The sequence below is a fragment of the Perognathus longimembris genome, chromosome 14 (assembly GCF_023159225.1).
Source record: "Perognathus longimembris pacificus isolate PPM17 chromosome 14, ASM2315922v1, whole genome shotgun sequence".
Classification (NCBI taxonomy): domain Eukaryota; kingdom Metazoa; phylum Chordata; class Mammalia; order Rodentia; family Heteromyidae; genus Perognathus; species Perognathus longimembris.
In genome coordinates, this window is record NC_063174.1 from 38807346 (window position 1) to 38828577 (window position 21232).

A 21232-nucleotide genomic window follows, 5' to 3' on the forward strand; every position below is an offset into this window, starting at 1 on the left:
TGGGAGCTGTATAAATAGTTTGATAATAGCTGCTTCCCCCATCCCCACTTTTGAAATAATATGTGAAAAGGATTTTTTTTCATGACCTTCACATGTGTAATGAAAAGCTATGGATGCAATTATTATCTGGGAATATGTGCTCTATTAATTGTTCTTGTGGATACTTGGTAGGTCATCTATATCTGCCCCGCTCACGGTCTTTTTCCTAGCAGTTGTAGACTTCCCGTATAGTTTCTTTTCCCCTTGATTTTCTGTGTTTTTTTAAATGTAATTTTTAGAAGCACCTATTTAATTTACACATGTGTATTTTATTACTTACACACATGCATATTTAAGTTGAAAAGGTCTTAAGAAAGATAGGTTAATCCTATTGGTTTTACACCTTCCACTTCTCAATAAATGTGTATTGTAATGCTTTTGTCAGTTTAGACTTTTATGTTCTCATGAGGCAGTGTGCTTGCTGGCATAAGGGCCCTGGGTTTGTCCTTGTTGGTCCTCTTTTCACGATGCAAGCTGATCATTATATTTCCTCTAGTGGCCACTGGTTTACTCAAGCTGCTCCTTTAGAGTAATGCTTATTTGCCCTACAACGCTTTGTCTCACTCTCTTTATCTTCCTACCCCTCTCCTGCCTCCTCCTTCCATTCCCAACGTGAAGGCACTGTGCTTTAGTTTCAGTTGAGATCAATAAAGACACAAAATTAGTAAATTAATAATTTTTGCCAAAAAGCTAAAAGAAAAATCTTGATTTGGATACTGGCACTCAGGAATGTGATAATAGTCTTTTTCTTTTTTTTTTTTGGCCAGTCCTGGGCCTTGGACTCAGGGCCTGAGCACTGTCCCTGGCTTCTTCCCGCTCAAGGCTAGCACTCTGCCACTTGAGCCACAGCGCCGCTTCTGGCCGTTTTCTGTATATGTGGTGCTGGGGAATCGAACCTAGGGCCTCGTATATCCGAGGCAGGCACTCTTGCCACTAGGCTATATCCCCAGCCCCAGATAATAGTCTTTAAAATTTCCTAAATTTGCCTTTGAGTGACTTGCTTAAAAACCATAACAAAGATGAACAAGAGGTAAAACCAACTTGCCATTTAAATATAAAAAATTTGAGTATATTCAAAGGGATTTGAAGGGTGAAAATGATTCTTTCCAAGTTTATTGAAGAGAAAAATGTTTCCTTTGGTGTACCTCATGTGGTTGGTTACTGTATATGATTTTGGTACACTGGATATTGTGTATATGCTTATTTGAACTAGGGAAGGGAAAGAAAAATGAGGGAGGGTGTAACAAATATGACAAGAAATGTACTCACTACCTTATTATGAAACTGTACCCCCTCTGTACATCACCTTGCCAATAAAATTTAATAAAATATGTTTTGTAATTTCATCCTAGTTTAGTATGTTCTGGTTGAATAACTAGCTCATGACTATTTGCAATTTGTTTGTGGAAGCTTTTAAAGTATATTTAGCATTGTAAAAGCTTCTGTTTAAGTAGTAGGAGAGAGATGTTCTTCATTTTACTGAAGACTGAGAATTTCTTGGCCACCATTACATGGTGACTCTGGAAATTTGAGTTTAGATTTTTTAGCTCCTTACTCCTTGCTTTTTGTGCAGTGCTATCCTACCTGTTTTTTCAAACTGAGTAGAAATATTTTGATCTTTGGGATTGTAATAATTATTTCTTTAACAGTTTTACTGATGAGAAATTTTAAGCTCTAGGCAATTAGGAATGAACAAAAAGATAAAATTTCTACCTCCAAGGAGAGCTATCACTGTGTTGGTTAGTCTTGATAATCAACTTGGTTGGGTTAAGAGACACCTGTGAGATTAGAAAATGCACTTTTGGGTATGTCTGTGAAGCTTTCCCAAGATTTGACACTGAAGGGGACAATCCTGCCTTAAATGTGGATGGTGTGGTCCAGTAGGGTGGGTCCTGCACAGAACAAAAGTAGAAGGAGCAGAAGCCTGCTCCTTTTGGCTTGCTTCGTACAGCCAGGAGGGAAACGATCATCCAGGCACTTGCCACTGTGATATTCTGCCTCACTTTAGTCCCTAAGCCAAAGGGTCAGCCTTGGAAGTGAAAAATGAAATCTTGAACTGCAATATGTCCTCTTCCTTGTAAGTTGCTTCTCTCAAGTATTTTGTCACTATGATGAGTAATTGACTAACAGATAATAAAGTACATAAAGGTATCTATTTTATCTATATCAATGGTTGCTTATTACAAAACATTTCTTAGCTTTGATATATTCTAGGTAGCTTGAGGCTGCAACATGACATTTGTTTGAGTTTTTACTTATTTTTATACCATCTTGTACATGTCTTTTTTTTGCCAGTCCTGGGCCTTGGACTCAGCCTGGGCACTATGGTTTCTTTTTGCTCAAGGCTAGCACTCTGCCACTTGAGCCACAGCACCACTCTGGCCATTTTCTGTACATGTGGTGCTGAGGAATCGAACCTAGGGCTTCATGTATATGAGGCAAGCACTCTTGCCCCACTAGGCCATATTCCCAGCTTCTACATGTCCTTTTATATATTTGTTCTGCAGCATTTTTGTTGGAGTGTGTTCTAGGTTTACATTTTCTTGTTTTGGGAGGGAAAGGTTGACAGGAGAAGGAAAATGGAACTTAGTCATATTTTTCCCCTCTTGTGTAGGAGGAATCAAGGCTTCCAATTGTTGTTATTTTTTTTTTAACTGCATTTATGCTACACAGTGGGAAACTCGTATCTGTTTTAAAGATAGCCTTGAAGGGATGAACTGAGGTTACAACATCATGAGTGTTGGGGTGGAGACTTCCAGGTGATATGAGTTAGTGTTAATTATTGTAATAGTTCTGGTGTTATTTATTTTACCAGAACTGCAACTGAAATGTTTCCAGTTTTAATAGTTAAACTACTTCTAATTTTTTTTTTAAAGAAGACAACACTTTTTTGTTTGTCTTTTGTTTTATTTTTATGCTTACCATCCTTTTAGTTTTTAGAAAATGGTTTTCAACCACATCTAAATGACAGAATGATATTTAAATTTCCCAAGATGCTCAGCCTTTGCTGTAGAGAAGTATTATTCTGCCTTAGTGTTCTGTCATATAACTTCTCACGTTTTGTTACTAATTTCATATTTTAAACTATGGACTAAATGGTTTGTAGTTTAAAAGTACTTAGACTATGTAACTTCATATTTTGTTTTCTGGTATACTTTCCCTTCTCCAGATTTTAAAACAAAACAACCAGCTAGTGATAGGATTTTATCAGCATGTTCTGAAAGGAAATTTTATTTGATGACTAAGTGGGGTGAGACTTTGCAGCTTATAAGTGTGATAGAACATTTCCATAAAGAATTGCATGTTTATTTCTTTTTGCAGATGAATTATCAAACGTGGTCCACATTTTTGTGCCTCTGCTTCTTTTCTCTGCTTTCAGGAATTTTCTTTTTCCCCTTCTAGTTGTGGATCTAGACTTGACCATACTCTAAAAACTACTGTGAAATGCTCAGAATCACAGAGGAAGGCTTCTCATGTCAGAAGTTTTAATAGTTAAACTACTTCTAATTTTTTTTTTAAAGAAGACAACACTTTTTTGTTTGTCTTTTGTTTTATTTTTATGCTTACCATCCTTTTAGTTTTTAGAAAATGGTTTTCAACCACATCTAAATGACAGAATGATATTTAAATTTCCCAAGATGCTCAGCCTTTGCTGTAGAGAAGTATTATTCTGCCTTAGTGTTCTGTCATATAACTTCTCACGTTTTGTTACTAATTTCATATTTTAAACTATGGACTAAATGGTTTGTAGTTTAAAAGTACTTAGACTATGTAACTTCATATTTTGTTTTCTGGTATACTTTCCCTTCTCCAGATTTTAAAACAAAACAACCAGCTAGTGATAGGATTTTATCAGCATGTTCTGAAAGGAAATTTTATTTGATGACTAAGTGGGGTGAGACTTTGCAGCTTATAAGTGTGATAGAACATTTCCATAAAGAATTGCATGTTTATTTCTTTTTGCAGATGAATTATCAAACGTGGTCCACATTTTTGTGCCTCTGCTTCTTTTCTCTGCTTTCAGGAATTTTCTTTTTCCCCTTCTAGTTGTGGATCTAGACTTGACCATACTCTAAAAACTACTGTGAAATGCTCAGAATCACAGAGGAAGGCTTCTCATGTCAGAAGTCATCAGGTGATCTGGAATCATGGCCATCTTTCTCTTGTTTGTCTTCTCTCTTCCCTGAATTGAGGACAGTAGAAGGCACAGCTGAGAGAGGTGTGGATTTGGACAGACATGTGTTTATACCTGAACTCTTGCTTGTTATTTGTGTGATCATGGATAGCACAACTTTAAAACCTCCGATCTCAGAGGTAAAATTGAGACTCACCTAATGGCCTTCTTGTGGTTTAGTGAGTTTTGCTTGTCAAGGAACTTGTGCTTAGCACTTTCAGATTATCCTACAGAACCAGAGCATGGAATTACTCTGCAGCTATTGTATGTTCTTCTACAATGGCATTCTCCTGTCTCACTTTGGAGATGACCATTGTATGAATTATAGGCTCAATTTCCCTTGCTTTAAAAAATATGCATATCTGTGAATAATGTATTTTAAGCTTTACCTATTTAGGCTCTATAAAATGCTGTCATAGTATATGTTGTCTAAAATAAGGGAACTTCATCACATCAAAGTGTGTGTAGAACTCCTGACTGTCCACTTAGTCTTTTCTAATAAGAGGGAGTGGTGAGTGTGGGCTTTCAGTTTTTTTTTTTTTTTTTTTGCCACCTGGCTGGAATACAGTAGTTTTTTTTTTTTTAATTTATTTTTATTCTTTCTGCCTCGCTAGCATGCTACCGTAACAGGTAGGTCTTTTAGTTAGAGAAAATAGGCTTTTTTTCTTTATTGTATTATAGACAAGAATGATACTAGGTGACACACAGTGTAGGAAATGAGCCCTATAAATAAATGCATTAAAGTTAATGAGAACCAGATTTACTGCTTTTACAAGGAAGAGGAATGTGAAAAGTAGTTTTGATCCCTTTGGTGTTAGATTAGAATTCAAGATGGCTCACAAAAAAAAAGGAAAAAAGGAAGAAATAAGTGTGTGTGTGTGTATATATAAGTGTAATGTATGTATGTATCTACATCTCTTCACTTTGAGAGCTTAAAAACAGCAATAAAACAATTGTAGTAGACAGACACAGTTAATACCCAGATCTTGGTTTCAAAGTACTATTTTCCTAGTGAAATGGTAAGCATTTCTGGAGTAGAAAATCACTTCTTGGGAACCATCAAATAATAATTAATTGGCCTAGTGGTAGAATGTTTCTTTTGTGTACATGAAGCCATGGATTCGATTCCTCAGCACTACATATATAGAAAATGGCCAGAAGTGGCGTGTGGCTCAAGTGGTAGAGTGCTAGCCTTGAGCAAACAGAAGCCAGGGACAGTACTCAGACCCTGAGTTCAAGCCCAGGACTGGCCAAAAAAAAAAAAAAATACAGTTAATGGTAGTGTAGGGAATTCTTCCTGATTGAATTAGGAATAATGAAACATGGCAACTAAGTACACGTATGATATTGTATTGGATATTTTTATAAAAGAAGACATTATTGAGGTAATTAGTGAAAGATGACTGTAATAGGTAACAATTCTGACATCAGCGTTAACTTCTGAATTTCTATGGTCATGCTTAAATAGTAGTTTTGTAGAATGCCCTTGTTCTTAAGAATTACTCATTAAACCATCTGGTAAGCTATTTTAGCTTCTTAGATCAAGGGGTTAGAAGAAATGAGTTATTTTTACTGTTTGTCTTTCTTATAAGTTAGTCTGAGATTATTGTGTAAGAAAAGGAAAAAAAAAACAGAACACAACCCTTTCTGTTAGTTGAGTAGCTCAGAATTGTTAGCTTAGCAAAGAAATCATGTATAAGTTCTAAGAAGTTTGCTTTATGGGCAACTGCAGCTGATCTTGCATTGAGGCTTCCTGTCTCATCTGGCTTGTTAATTCATTTCATTACTGCATTCTCTCTGTGCTCACTATTTCTGTCACCCAAGTTTTGCCCCTGTGAAAAATGCTTTGTTGAATGGAAAGTGTGGTTTACTAAAATATGGCATGTTAAAGTGTCACACTTCAGTAATGATAACTTGTAGCTTACTCCGTGCCTTTTCTCAATTTGCTGGTGAGCTCATTAAGCAATTTGTTTCTCTTCCTACCACACAACATTTACTTCAGCACTGAGCATAATTCAGTAGGCTTTGAGTTTATTTTATTTATTTATTTTTGAGTATTGAGCTGTTTGATTGCCTGTCTCAGAATTTGGAGTTTTCAGAAAGTACTAACAGGTGTAATGTGGATATGATGGTATTGTGAATGCGTAATGGCATAGTGTTCATATTCTTAGTGGTTAGCCCTAAAGGATTTAGTGTTAAACACACTAGGAGTGAACTGGGGCTAGTTCAGGTATTTGTTAGGTTGTATAGATTAGCCCTTGGGAAAAGGCTTATGGTCAGAGCCGACAGAGGTCTTTATGTGCACACTTCATGTTAACTTGTCTTGGAAAATATGCCCTTTCCCTGGATGTAGAAAATAGTGGATTAAAGATATTGAATCTTCTCACCCCATAGCGTTCTTTCTCTGGTAGAACTAAAATCTATCATAGTTCTTTTCTTTAGGTAGGTTAGAGGACAAATTTCTCTTTAGCAGTTATACTAATTTTCATATTTCTCAGAATGATCAAGTAAAAGTGCTTTTAAAATCCCAGAGTGGTAGTTACATTGCATTTAGTTTACACCCACATGCACAGGCTTTTCTTTAGCATTTTTTTTCTTGCTACGTTTGCAGTGTAGGTGGCTTTCTCTGGATTGCTTTTGACAGGAAATTGAACAACCTTGCTTTTTTTTGAACAGAATATATTTTACTGCTGAGAGAGGGAAAAAAAGTGTTTATGGTTTGCAATTTTATCATGAGTTTTGATTTAAGGGCCAATTTAAATCCAGAAAAATAGAGGTAAGGGTTAAATTTCACACTGTGCACTGCTGCTTCTGAATCTTCCTAGTGATTTTTGGGCCTTCCTTCCTTTGTAGAGTTGTTTTGTTATCTCTGCCATTGGTGGATATCAGGAAGTCAGCTTCCACTATTTTTCTGGCTCCTTTTTTCCATCCTTTTTCTGATTCTTGACTGAGGCCACCTTCCTCGGTTGTTTTCTTTCAGCAGTGGAGGTATGGAGGTCTCTCCACAGATTTCACAGGCATCTTGAATCTTGGATTTCTTAGCAGCCCCGTTAGGATATGTACAACATTTAGCAAAGTTCCTAAGGAATTTGGTAGTTCACATGTCCCAGAGTGCAAGCAAGAGCTTCTTATTGGAATCTTGCCCATGCCACAGGTTCTGTCTGGACCATCAAACATTTTGGTGCTTTCTGATGCAAGTGCCAGTCCCTGATCTTCTACCTTCTCCTGTGTACTTGCTAGGTGGAGTTATTGTGGTTGAATTTGATTTGGGCAGTTTCTGAAGAGCACTGAAGATTCAGAAGTACCTACCAGTCTTTAATCTGAATAAGTCCATTTGCTATGTTTAGAAATATTGTTCAGTTGGAATAGAATAATTCTGATGAAACCTAGATGTACTCATATTTGCATGTTTATTCATGTACCTAAGTGATTTACTAGTGCAAATCTGCCAGGTATGTCTTACTATATGATTAGCTACTTATAACTTAATTAAGATGAACAAAACAAAGTATATATTTTGAGTGTAATGGATATCTTTTTCCATTCTGGCGGTGTATTTTGTAGGCCAATTAGGTAGAAACCACGTTTTATTATCTGAAATATCTGACTCTCGGAAAATATCCTATTAAATAGGTTCATTGCCTCACAGTTTGCTTCTAAAGGAGGTGGTTTTTGACTCAGGCAGTGTAAGAAAGACCCTTGCAGAGTGTTATGTGGCTCTGTTCTGCTGTATCATATAACATCATAGTCCTATACATAATAGGCATAGGTCTTGGTTAGTAGGTAAAGTTAAAGAAAGTTCAGTGAAATGTTTTTCTATTTGGCTGAATAAGGGTATTAATGTCTTGATGAGAGACTGAAAAGAGAAGCTTCCTGTTTTGTCTCACCAGGAATTGGGAACATTTGTGATTGAAGTTTGTTTTTGATTATTCCTTCCTTTTTTTCAGCGTCCATTTTATATGATTGGGCACTAGGTTTGACACATTTGAAGAGTCTTTGAAGTAGTGTTTGACCTCTGCAAAAAATACAATAAAATAAAATAAAATCTTGGGAAGCTCTAAGCACATACATACTCTGGTTTATGTAAATATTTTCGGAGATTGATATAGTTACTGCAAATGGTTGTTGAGCATGCATGTATTTTCTTTGTATGAGAAACAGCATCCATAGAAAATTCTCTGTGACTGTGCTTGAAGCTTATCTATCTGAAAATTAATAGTGGGAGGACTATAGAAGGTCTCTATAGCCAGTCTGGCTGTTTTAGGAGAGGGTTTCTTTACCTTAGGATTTAGTTTATGTTGGGCTGAAAACTCCTGTGTTGATAAGAGGTGAAGGGATTGCTTTGTATATTATAGCATGCTTAGCTGCCTCCCTGGCTTCTACTGGTTAGATGCCAATCCCATTCTTTGCGAGATTCAGAAATGTCTCTAGACATTCTAAGATGTTCCCTGGGATATAGACTTGCCCCTGTTGAGAACCTCTGAGTTAGAAAGGCAGATCCTCTAGGTGGGTGATGGACTGACTACTGCATCAGCATCACATCCTCGGGTAGTTTCTTATAAATTCCTGAGATTGTCCCAATATTCCTAAACATATTATTGGGGTAGTCTTGAAAAGGCAGTCTCCATAGAGATTGAATAGTCAGTTTTTTTTTTGGCCAGTCCTGGGCCTTGGACTCAGGGCCTGAGCACTGTCCCTGGCTTCTTCCCGCTCAAGGCTAGCACTCTGCCACTTGAGCCACAGCGCCGCTTCTGGCCGTTTTTTCTGTATATGTGGTGCTGGGGAATCGAACCTAGGGCCTCGTGTATCTGAGGCAGGCACTCTTGCCACTAGGCTATATCCCCAGCCCTGAATAGTCAGTTTTAAGGCATTGTTTAGATTGAATTTTAATTGTGTTGAACTGCACATACAAATTACATAGGGTTTTAGGTTAGGATTCCATTTGTGGTGATCTTCTTTTTACTGTTTACTTACTCACAGTAAGTGAGCTACAGTTGCATGTTTCCCAGCATTTGCTAATCATTAGACGAAAGTTTGCAGTCACTTTAATTCAGGTTTTGAGAGATTACCTCAAGTTGGATTCAAAGCAAGATTTACTTCACATTTTGAGATAGAATAAGGTGATTTAGTGCATTTGTCACCAAGTTGTGTTGGGGGAAGGAAATATCAGTCAGACTCTCATTCTTCGAAGACCTGCTGCTTAGAGTAGCAGAATATTGATTACATAGAGTAGTAGAATATTGATTCATAAGATGTGAATCCTATATATTTTTCTCCTGCTAGCTTTTCCCCTTTTGCTGTTTTTCTGTTGACAGACACAGTGAAAAAGATATGAAATGCTTATATAGTTTTAGTCTTTGATTTCTAGATTCAGAATTGCCATCTTTACAGATAAATAGCTCAGATATGTTCCTGGCTACTTAATAAGAACGTTTTCTGTTGCATACTTATGTTTCCAAGAGTATGTTTGTTTTAAACTTGATGTGAATTCATACCTCATACCATTTTCAAAGTGAGTGTCTTGCTGACTTTGATGTACTGGTATTTAGTTGGAATGGCAAGCTTACTCTGAAAAATGAGATGGGTGCTCATTCTGATTAATGAGAGGAGGCTCTCTTCTGTGGCACTTCCTGGAATGTGTATTGCCATTGATCTTGGAGCCAGGTGTACTTGGTTACTTTTAAGTAGAAATTATTAACTATATATAATCCTATATAACTGTACTAACTAGAAACTATTGTCTAGGTTTATACTATTTTAGTGGACACATTTCAAACATTTGAAAAAGTGTTCTCTTACTGAGAAAGATAACAGATTAACTAAGATAGAAAGATACCTTCTTTTTTCTATAGCCCCCTAAAATGCTGTAAGTATGTTTAACTTTTAAATCCAGATGAAACAAGTGGCCTGGGTTGCTCAGGTTTCTTTAGTTTTATTATTTTGTACTTAACCTTGAACTCAGCCAGGTACTGAATCAAAGACCTTGGGATTTTTCTTATCTACTGCTTTGTTAGAAGAAAATTGCCTAAGGAATCAGCTCTTCTGCAATAACTGTATCCTATGAAAGATGGTCAAGCCTGTCTGAGCATCTCACCTCTACTAACCTTTGTACAGAACTCATGGCTTCCTTTTGATGCCTGCTGGGTAATTGGAGCACTGCTTTTAAAGTGACTTTCTATTTCTGACCTCCTTAAATTTCAGTAAGAGAAATTGGAGAATTATTTTTTTTTTCGTGAAAATGTTTTCAAAGTACATTAGGACACTTTCTGGGATGCATTATATTTGCCCATTCCTAGCATTCTTCTTTAAGAGGTGGAGCCAATAAAGATTTTTTATTTTTGTAATTTTTAGCCATTTGAAAACTCATGTAAAAATGTTAGCAACACAGCTTAAAAACTGTCTTTGAGAATGTACCATCTTTGGAACATCATGAATTGCTTAATGAACACATACCAATGCTCCCTGATGAGAGCTGCCTCTGTGCTACCAAGAGGAAAGTATTTGCAGTTCCATGGTGGGTTGAAAATATCTGTTAAAAAAATTGCATTGTACTAAGTATGAACAGACTTTTTATTATATTTCCTAAGTAATACTGTATAGTAGCTATTTACATAGCATTTACATTAAATTTGGTATGGGGAGTAAATTACAGATTATTTGAAGTTACAGTAGAAGATATGTATAGTTTACATGCAAACACTGTGTTATGTAAGTGACTTTAGCTTTTGTGGAGTTTTTTTTTTCTCTTTTCAATCTGTGTGGAATTCTTCCATATATACCAAAGGATGATTATACATGTGGGTGAGCAGCATCCTTTGATTTTTTCACCTTAGTCTCTTCTTCAAGATTCATTCTCTTCCTCCCCTTCTTTTTTGTTTGGTGCAGGTACTGGGGCATGAACTCAAGGCCTTGCACTTTCACTTGGCTTTTTCTGCTGAAGACTAGCACTCTACCACTTGAGCCACAGCTCTATTTCTGTCTTTTGTCTAGTGGTTAATTGGAAATAAGAGTCTCATGGACTTTCCTGCCTGGGCTGGAGATGTCAGCCTACTGAGTAGCTAGATTGCAGAGACATGAGTGCCCAGTTAAGACTCACCTTTGGGCTGGGGATATAGCCTAGTGGCAAGAGTGCCTGCCTCGGATACACGAGGCCCTAGGTTTGATTCCCCAGCACCACATATACAGAAAACGGCCAGAAGCGGCGCTGTGGCTCAAGTGGCAGAGTGTTATCCTTGAGCAGGAAGAAGCCAGGGACAGTGCTCAGGCCCTGAGTCCAAGGCCCAGGACTGGCCAAAAAAAAAAAAAAAGACTCACCTTTTTCCTTTATCCTGAGCACCTGTATATCAGAGAAAGTGCTTCTTTAGATTATTCCTCATGGTCTTCTAGTATTTTAAAGATACTTAAGTGGACAACTCCTGGTTAACAAACTTGGATGACAAAGACATTTGGCAGAAACCTTAAGTTCTAGGTTGTTCTGCAAAGCCAAGCCTTGTGGAAGCTGTGCTTTGTCTTTTCAACCGAGCTTCTTAAGTTTAGTAACATGAATGCCTGGGCAGGTAAATCATTTGTGTTAATAGTGCCAACACCTAATGATGTGTGTATGGGGGAGATTCTCTTCTTGTGTACTTTCACTCAGGGCTCCTCAGACAGTAGAGGAGGAAGGCCAAGACTGGGTAATGTACAGTGGTCTGGCTCCTTCTTGGCTAACCACATGTGTTCTTACTGTCTATTTAAGGTGTAATTAAAACAGTGCTCTTCTTCCAAAAGAAAAAAAAAAAGTCCTTCTTCCAAGACCAAATGGAATCTACAAAGCCATGTATTTTTTTACATGTACTTTTATACATGTCATTTTGTGTGTGCATGCTTATGAGTGCATGTGTGCTGATACTGGGGCTTGAACTCAGGGCTTCATACCCTTGCTTAGCTTTTTCGTTTATGGCTGGCACTCTACCACTTGAGCCACACTGCTAGTTCCTAGCCTTTATATATATCTTGTTCTACTATTGCAGTTTGTATTTTTCTCTTGGGGGTGGTTATTGATCAGTCTTTTTGGTTTTAGGTCTGTTTTTTTAAAAATAGAGTCTCATTTTTTGGATATTGTCCTGGATTGGCATCATCCTATTTGTTCTTCCCATGTGGCTGGGACAAAATGATGCCCATGATGTACCATGATGCCCAGGTTTTATTGGTTGTGTTGGGGTCTTGTTAACTTTTTGCTCTGTTGGCCTGGAACCATAGTCCTCCTGATCTCAGCCTCCTAAGTTTAACTGAGATTACAGATACTGTACTTGGTTTTGATTTTTTTTTTTTTTTTTGGCCAGTCCTGGGCCTTGGACTCAGGGCCTGAGCACTGTCCCTGGCTTCTTCCCGCTCAAGGCTAGCACTCCGCCACTTGAGCCGCAGCGCCGCTTCTGGCCGTTTTCTGTATATGTGGTGCTGGGGAATCGAACCTAGGGCCTCGTGTATCCGAGGCAGGCACTCTTGCCACTAGGCTATAACCCCAGCCCTTGGTTTTGATTTTGAGCAGCATTTTTTAGAATGTAAATATTGAATTGAGTAAATGTACCCTTTAGAATGTCTTTAATTGATATATTCTTTCTGAATATTCAGTCAGAGACAAAGTTTACTGACAGTGGTCTGACTTTAATTATGTGCTTTATACATGAAAAGATTCCAAGTTATTCCCCCCATGTTACTATATTTTTGTTTTAGATTTACTCTTTTTTATATAGATAATATTGTACTTATAGGTTAACTTATATAGTTTTACAAGTATGTAAGTGTTCCTATTTCCTTTAGTCATTTGCATTCCAACCTTCTACTTTTTTTGTTTTTTTGCCAGTCCTGGGGCTTGAACTCAGGGCCTGGGCACTGGTTCCTGAGGTTTTTTTGACTCTAGCACTCTCGCACTTGAGCTACAGTGCCATTTCCAGCTTTTTCTGTTTATGTGGTACTGAGGAATCGAACCCAGGGCATCGTGCATGCTAGGCAAACACTCTGCCACTAAGCCATATTCCCAGCCTCCCAACCTTCTGCTTTTAATGGAGGAATAATTGGAAAAAAATTTTAAAAAATCCCACTGCTTTTTTACTTAAATAATAATGTTTACCACTGCTCATATTTACCTTAGAGTAAAAGATTGCTGGTATGATAGATGAAAGTAAAGACATTCTCGCTGTTTATGCCACCCCCATAATAGCTATGAAAAGAATAGGAAAAAAATGCCTAGATAGTATATTTATTTCTAGATGCTAGTGGTAGCAATTGGCAGGAAAGCAGATAGGTAATAACAAGGGCCTTGTATTGGCCAGTGAGACAGCAGAATGACCAGAAGATTCAGAGGTCATTTGAGAAGAAGAAGCCTGGTCAGGTGCTGGTAGCCCACACCTGTGATCTTAGCTATTTAGGAGGTTGAGATCTGAGGATAGCAGTTTCAAGCCAGCCCGGACAGGAAAGTCCATGAGACTCTTATCTCCAATAAACTACTCAGAAAAAGCTAGAAGTGGTATGGTGGCTCAAGTGGTATAATGCTAGCTTTGAGCAAAAGAAGCTCAAGGACAGTGTCCAGGCCCTGAGTTCAAGTCTCCCCCCTCCCATTTCTTCACTAGCTGTTTAGCCTATGAGCTTGTGATCTGATCCCTCCTGTCTACCAATGCACCCTGCTTCTTTTCACTATTCTAATGAAGTATGTCTTCTTAGGACATAGGAGAAAAGCTGTTCAAATCCAGTAGAGATTCCTATTAAACATCTAGTGACACTTAGGGACCTGTGGCTCATATCTTTATCTTCTCAGGAGGTTGAGATCTGAGGATTGCAGTTTGAAGCCAGCCTGAGCAAGAAAGTCCACGAAAGTCTTACCTCCAATTAACCACTAAAAAACTATAAGTGGAGCAGTGACTCTAGTGGTAGAGCACTATACTTGAGCAGAAAAGCTCTGGGACAGCATTAGGGCCCTGAATTCCAGGACTAGCTCCTCCCCCCCCCCAATTCATTCCCCGCCCTTTTGTTTTTGAGACTTATTTTTGTTCAACCTTCTGTCTACTGTTTTGGGGCATTTCTTTCTTTCCTGGGCCTGGGATGTGAACTCAAACAGAGTGCTGCCCTGAGCTTGTTTTGCTCAAGGTTAGTACTCTTCAACTTTGAATTACAGCTCCAATTCTGTTTATTTATTTTTTGGTGGTTAATTGAAGATAAGAGTTTCTAGGCTGACTTGGGCCACAATCTTCACATCTCAGTCTCCTGAGTAGATAGGATTATAGGCATAAAACTCTGGCTTCTGGCTTAATGTTTGAACACTTTAACCCCCCCAAAAATAAAATAGCTCACATACTCACCTTGAGAAATCTTGTTAGAATTCTCTCAGCAACTAATCCTAAATTGAAGCTTAACAGTTGGTATTTAGGGCACAAAAACCAGACAACCTTAGATAAATACTGTGTAAAACTTTATTTTAAGGTCTAATCTCCTTTTACAGTAGATTTGAATGAAAATGTTTACTGTCATGGAATTACTAAATGTGAATAGTAACAAAGGGATGATTGTAAAGGCTACTTTTTATGGTTGTAAATAATTTGAGTTGAATTTGGCACATCCTAAGGTCACTTCAGAATTATTTTATTAAGCTTATTTATTATTTAAAGCCCTCTCTTTTATTCTTACAAAAAAATAAAAAGATAATTCTCTGGCTTGGCAAATGTTTTTACCAAGCCTATAGAACTGTAATATGATTCTTCACTTTTACTAATGCCTTTTCACCCTTTCCCTCTTCATTAGGTACAACTTACACTGAATTCTCCTTTTTATTTTCTCCAGAATGTAAGAAGAGAGGACAGCTTTTCATATCACGTAGATGGTTGCCTCTTTTAAGCTCATTCTGCTGACAAAGGGTATACTTGATAACGGAAGTTTGAATGAAACTGTCTCTGGAGGAGGTTCTTATTTCTTAATACCTTGTCATATATTTTTGAAAGAGGGTCTCTGTGATTCTCTGTAATAATATTAACGAGTAGTTTATGATGTTACATTTCCCACTTTTTGATTGTTTAACAAATTTCAGATTTCCTAATAGGAGTAAACTTGAAACAATGATCTAAAGTTGAAACAGAAAATAGAGAAGGGAGCAGGATGTATGTACAACGGGTCAGTGTGTAAATTGTGCAGGTGGGCAAAAGCATTTCTGAAGACCTGGCCTCACTGGGGCAACTAGAGATGGAGCTTAGGAAAAGTGAATGTTGCCAGTTCTTCATGACCTATTTCTCCAGGAACTGGGAAACTCAAAGTGACAGAAGTTGTGTTTTAAAATATAAACTTTATTTTAATGTTAGTCAATCCTTAAATATATTTTAAGTATAAAAGGAGTTGTAAGATGGGCACTGGGTGGCTCATGCCTGGACCACAGTTCAAAGCCAGCCTGGGCAGGAAAGTCTGTGAGACTCTTATCTCCAATTAACCACCCCCAAACTGGCAGTGGAGCTGTTAGTCAAAGTGGTAGAGCTTTGTATCTTTGAGCAAAAAAGCTCAGGGACAGCGCCCCAGGCCCTAAAGCCCCATGATTGAAAATAAAAAGGAAGTTGTAAAGATCTTTACTGATATTTAAGTGCCTTCCATTAAGATTTATGTATAGGTTATATGATAAGTGAAGTCTTATGTGTGGAAAAGTCTCATATGCCACATTATCTTGCTTTTGCAAGGAAGCCTTTATTTTGTTCTTTTGGAGAAGAATATTAAAGCAGGAGTGAGTTAGGGATGAGTGCTTCAGACTTGAAAAAAGGTACTGCTCACATCTGTCCCAAATGTGTCAAGGTCTCTGGTGAGTAGATGATAAAAGAACATATGAGCAGTGTGGACCAGTAACCTTCCACATGTCAGCCTTTCAGAGTATAACATGTTTTCTGAACTACCCTTGCTTGTCCTAGCCCATGACCAGTTCTGTGTTGTGCTCATATTACTAGCATCCTTAATAACAGTGGTACTCAAGATGAGCCTTTACTAAGCTTGGTAAAGGCTGTATTAATGGATGAAGAACAGATGGACTTCTTTTTCAACAGAGTCCTTTTTTTAAAAAAAAAAGTCTATATCTTAATTCAGCAACTGGCCCTTTTTTGTTACTGAAAGGTGCCCCCCTGCCCCAGTCATCTGGAAAATAAATGGTTTGAGAAATTAACCAGGTTATTAACTAGAAATTAACTAAGTTATTAACCAGAAATTAACTTATACAGCCTTTATGGAAGGAAACTGAGGTCATCACATTCAAAGGTTTTTCTTATCAGGAGATTTTGACTACTGATTCAACCTTCTTACTAGTTTTAGATCTGTTTAGAGTTTATGTTTCTTCACCATTAAATCTTAGTTAAATTTTCACATTCCTAGGAATTTGTCCATTTGTTAGCACACAATTATCACTGATTTTTATGTAGAATCAGTATCTCTACTCTCATTTCTGATTTTAGCCGTTTGAGTCTTCTCTCTCTCTTTTCTTTGTATATCCAGCTAAACATTTGTTGATTTTGTTGATTTTTTTCCCAAAGAATGAACTTTTCGGTTTTATTGATTTTTCTCTATTCCTCTACTCCCCGTTTTATCTTTGCTTTAATTGTTTTCTTCCTGTTTATGAGCTTTGAGCTTTGCTTCTTTTCTGAGTTCTATAAGTTGTAAAGTTAGTGGGAGAACCTACATTCATTCGTTCATTCATTCATTCATTCATTCATTTATTGTGCCAATCCTAAGGCTTGAAACCAGGGCCTGGGTGCTATCCCTGAGCTTTTTTGCTCATGGCTAGTGTTCTACCACTTGAACCACAACTCTACTTATCTTCCCTTTTTGGATAGTTAGCTGGAGATAAGAGTCTATGGACTTTCTTGCCAGGGCTGGCTTTGAACTGAGATCCTCAGATCTCAGCCTTCTGAGGTGCTAAGATTAAAGTGTGAGCCTCTGATTCCTGGCCCTTGTAATTTTTTTTTTCTTCCTCTGATCCTGGGGCTTGAACTCTGGGGCCTAGGCGCACTGTCCTTGAGCTCCTTTTTGCTCAAGACTAGCACGTATGCCACTTGAGCCAAAGCACCACTTCCTGCTTTTTCTGTGATTAATTATAGATGAGAGTCACTGGTTTTCTTGCATGGGTTGGCTTCAAATCCTCCTCCTCAGATCTCAGCCTCCTGAGTAGCTAGAATTATAGACTTGGGCCACTGGCACCTGGCCCTTGGAACTTTTTATGTCGCTTGAATTACTGACTTCTTTTGTCTTCAGTTGGTGTGTGTGTGTGTATGAAACCTTTACTTTTCATTTCTTTATACATATATATATATAATTTTTTTGTTACCATGGAAATTATATTTAACAACCTAAAGTTATAGCACTGTAATTTGAGTGTATATCTGCTTAACTGCAATAACATACAGAAACTCTGCTCTTTTAAGTTCTGGTCCCACCCCCTGCAGTGTTGCTGTCACAGCATTACATCTGTATACACTGTGCGCTCAAAAATATAGACATATGAACTAATCAGAGGCTAGTGCATTTGTCTCCGAAATCATATAGAAAGCAAAATGTAAAGTTACAACACATAATAACAGCTGTTAGACTAATAACTTAAAATATATTAATCTTTTAAATCTTACAAAAATCAAAATGTACAGCTATAAACTGTTACTTAGTAGTGTCAGCTTTTACAGTTAGTTGCCTGTGCATTTCCTTTTATTGAGGTCTATTTATACATGCAGCTTCAAGTTGATGTCTAGTGCCCTTCTTTTTCATTCTACAGGATTCCCTCAGCAGTTGTAGTAGTAGTAGCAGATTACCTTGTTTTTCTGGTACTATCTTTTTTTTGGCAGGGGGGGACTATCTTAATTCTTTTGAAGGACAGTTGTGCTGGATATGAGACGCTTAGTTGACAGCTTGCTTTTACCTTTGTATATAATTGCATACATGTCTTCTACTAAATTGGAGGGACATTTGGCCTTTCCCTTTACTCTTTTTTTTTTTCCTCTTTCCCATTTGTGTTCTCCTTTATTTTCTTTTTTCTTGTTTTTAGTGGTGCTGTGGTTTGAACTGAGGGTCTTGTAGTTGTTAGGCAGGTACTCCACATTTGAGCCACGCCCCAGCCCATTTTGCTTTAAATGTTTTTCGGATACCTAAAGCAGAGGCTAACTGAACTGGAGACTGTAGACAAAACATCGAAACTGGAGACCACAGAGTCTCCAGTTTACAGCTCCCACATAGCTAATGATAGGCATATATCACTGCACTCAGTTTGTTGGTTGAGATGGGGGTCTCACTAAGTTTTGCCTGGAATGGCCTTGAATTGTGACCAGTACTTCTTAAGTAGCTGGGATTATAGGCATAAATTATGGCTGAGAACTCCTAATATTCTGTCTCTTTCTTCTTCTCTTGTTGGGTCTCCCACAGAATGTGCATTGATTTTACTTGATGGTGTCCCATAGGTAGGTTAGGTTTCTTATTCTTGGTTCACTCTTCTTTGTCTTTTGAAAAACTTCTCTCAGACATGACAATTTCCATTTTCCTATCTCCAAGTTTGTTGATTCTTTTGCTTCTTCAAAACTGTCTTTGAATGCTCTGGTGCAATTTTCATTTCCATTATTTTTCTTCTCAGGTTGTCTTTAGGATTTCTGTCTTATTGTTTGTGTTTTCATTTTGTTAACATAGCATTTATTGGCTTTTTTTCCCTTTTTTTTTTTAAGGTCCAAAATTGGGATGCAAATTTGGTACTTGTCACTTTTACTCATTGGTTAGTGCTCTGAGCCAACTGAACCATGCCATCGACCCCGCTTGCTTTTTTTTTTTTTTTAATAACTTCTTTCAGCATCTTTAACAGTTTGTATATAATCTTTGTCTGGAAGATCTGCCATTACTGCCTTTGTTTCATTTTTGGTTTCTTGGCTGGTTATGGGGTTGAGCTTTTTTGCTCAAGGCTGATATTCTATTATGTGAGTGCAGCTCCACTTCTGGCTTTTTGGTGGTTAATTGGAGATGAGTATATGGACAAAGACTTTGTTCAAGCTGACTTTAAGTTGCTATCCTCAGATCTCAGCCTCCTCAGTAGCTTGGATTATAGGTGTGAGTCACCAGCACCTAGCCATCAGGCATTTATTTTTATTTTTATTTTTTTGGCCAGTCCTGGGCCTTGGACTCAGGGCCTGAGCACTGTCCCTGGCTTCTTCCTGCTCAAGGCTAGCACTCTGCCACTTGAGCCACAGCGCCGCTTCTGGCCGTTTTCTGTATATGTGGTGCTGGGGAATCGAACCTAGGGCCTCGTGTATCCGAGGCAGGCACTCTTGCCACTAGGCTATATCCCCAGCCCACCATCAGGCATTTTTAAGGTAATGTTTTTATTGATTTTTGTTGTTGTTGAAAGGCTGGACCTAGATCTAATAACATGGTAACTCTGGAAATTAGATTCTCTGTATCAAGAGTTAGATTTTTTGCCCTTTTCCCTGAGTATATATGATGATTTTCCAAATTTCATAATATGTACAGTTGCTTTTGAGTTGGCAGTCTTTAGGGGTGGGGTTGGAGGGCAGTGCTGAGATTGAATCCAAGGGCTTTGTGGTTGTTAGGCAAATGTCTTCCCAGTTAGTTAACCAAATGTCCTGTTTGTATCTTCTGGTTCTTAAAATGTACAAAAGCAAAAAATGGGGGGAGTGTGATATCCTTTTATGTCTTGTCAGGTCCTATGAATGGAGGAAAGAATGTCTGGCAATAAGGGTAATAGATGCAGTTGTATGTCTATGGCTCAGAAGCAGCTAACGATATTCAGAACACAAATCATAACACAGATCCTGCTTATCCTGGCTCCTGTAGGACCTGTGTGCAAATTCCCCCACCCTTGGCTGCCTGCAAGGGATGGGCAGCTGCTACAGTGGCATAAGGTGATCGTGATAAAAAGTGTTTTTTTTCAGTAGTTCCTCTAGCAAAGACTGTAGACAGTAGCCTTGGCCGTGGCTCTGTGCACATGGAGGTGTGGGGCATGTGGTTCTCTGTGCACTGGTCAGTCTAAGTGTTTACCAGAGCATCTCCCACCAGCAGAAGATCAGTCAAGGCTAAATTTGAAGAAGTTACTTCTTTATAAGTAGATGTCATTAACTCGCAACATTTGGCTCAGAATTTTTAGACTACTTTCATTGCACTATACTTAGCTTTTAGATGTGAATTTATTTATAAATATTCTGCAAATACGTGATTACTAGCAAATTATTATAATGACCATTGGGCTTTTGTGGTACATAGCAACAAATCAGTATAAAATAGCAACTCATTATAATTTGTACATTGAAAGCTGCACTGGGTGCGAGGACTATCTGAAGTGCTTCTGAGGCTTGAGAGGCCTCTTCATTGAAGGGTGATCGCTGTTCTAGTGGCTGAGGAATTTGCTGTGTGCCCAGCACAGCACCTCCCTCATTAGGGACACCACAGGCAGACGGAATGCATAATGGAATGAGAGCTCTTTCTGGAGCAGGAAGAGACAGCCCCTCTTTGGGTTTCCCTTAAAGGACACTTGGTCTCCAAATGTCTTTCTTTTCACTGGTTGGCTGGTGTGATGAGTAAGACTTCCTTATTTCCTTAAGATAATAAAACAATGTAGCTTAGAAAATTGTACCTAAAACCACTGATATTTGAACTCATCAGTCTTCATAAGCTGCTACTTTCTCAAATCCTTTAGCTGGAAACTGTATCTGAACTCTGAGCCTCATTCTGTTCATCTGTCAAATAGGGCCAGTGTGCCAAGGGCCGTGCATGTTGATGGGAGTAATAGGTACCAGTGCAGTATCTCATAGGAAGCAAGCTGTCAGCTGTACAGGACCCAGAGGCACACACAGCCTGGCACAGCTTGTCGTCTTTCCCCTTGTGTGTCCTACCCGAGTAAGTGATCTTCCTCTCATATCTGATGGCCTGTGACTCTGTTCCTTGAGCAACCATAGAGGCAGTATCAGCATGGGTTGTTTCCTTGTCTACCTTCTCCCTCTCTGTGCCTGTGAGTCCCTTTTGCCACTTTGAACCATGTTC

General features: G+C 38.2%; 1 protein-coding gene across 2 annotated transcripts in view; it reads left to right on the plus strand.

The window, feature by feature from the left end:
* The first annotated feature begins 4056 nt into the window (after window positions 1–4056).
* Window positions 4057–21232, plus strand: part of Sipa1l1 (signal induced proliferation associated 1 like 1) — a 251478-nt gene continuing 234302 nt past the window's right edge. Inside the window, exon 1 of one of the 2 annotated variants that reach the window (XM_048362391.1) lies at window positions 4057–4258. The gene's annotated coding sequence lies outside the window, so the exon portion shown is untranslated. Of the gene's footprint in view, window positions 4259–9717; window positions 10358–21232 lie in introns of those variants that run through there. The other variant, XM_048362392.1, reaches the window with a different exon arrangement.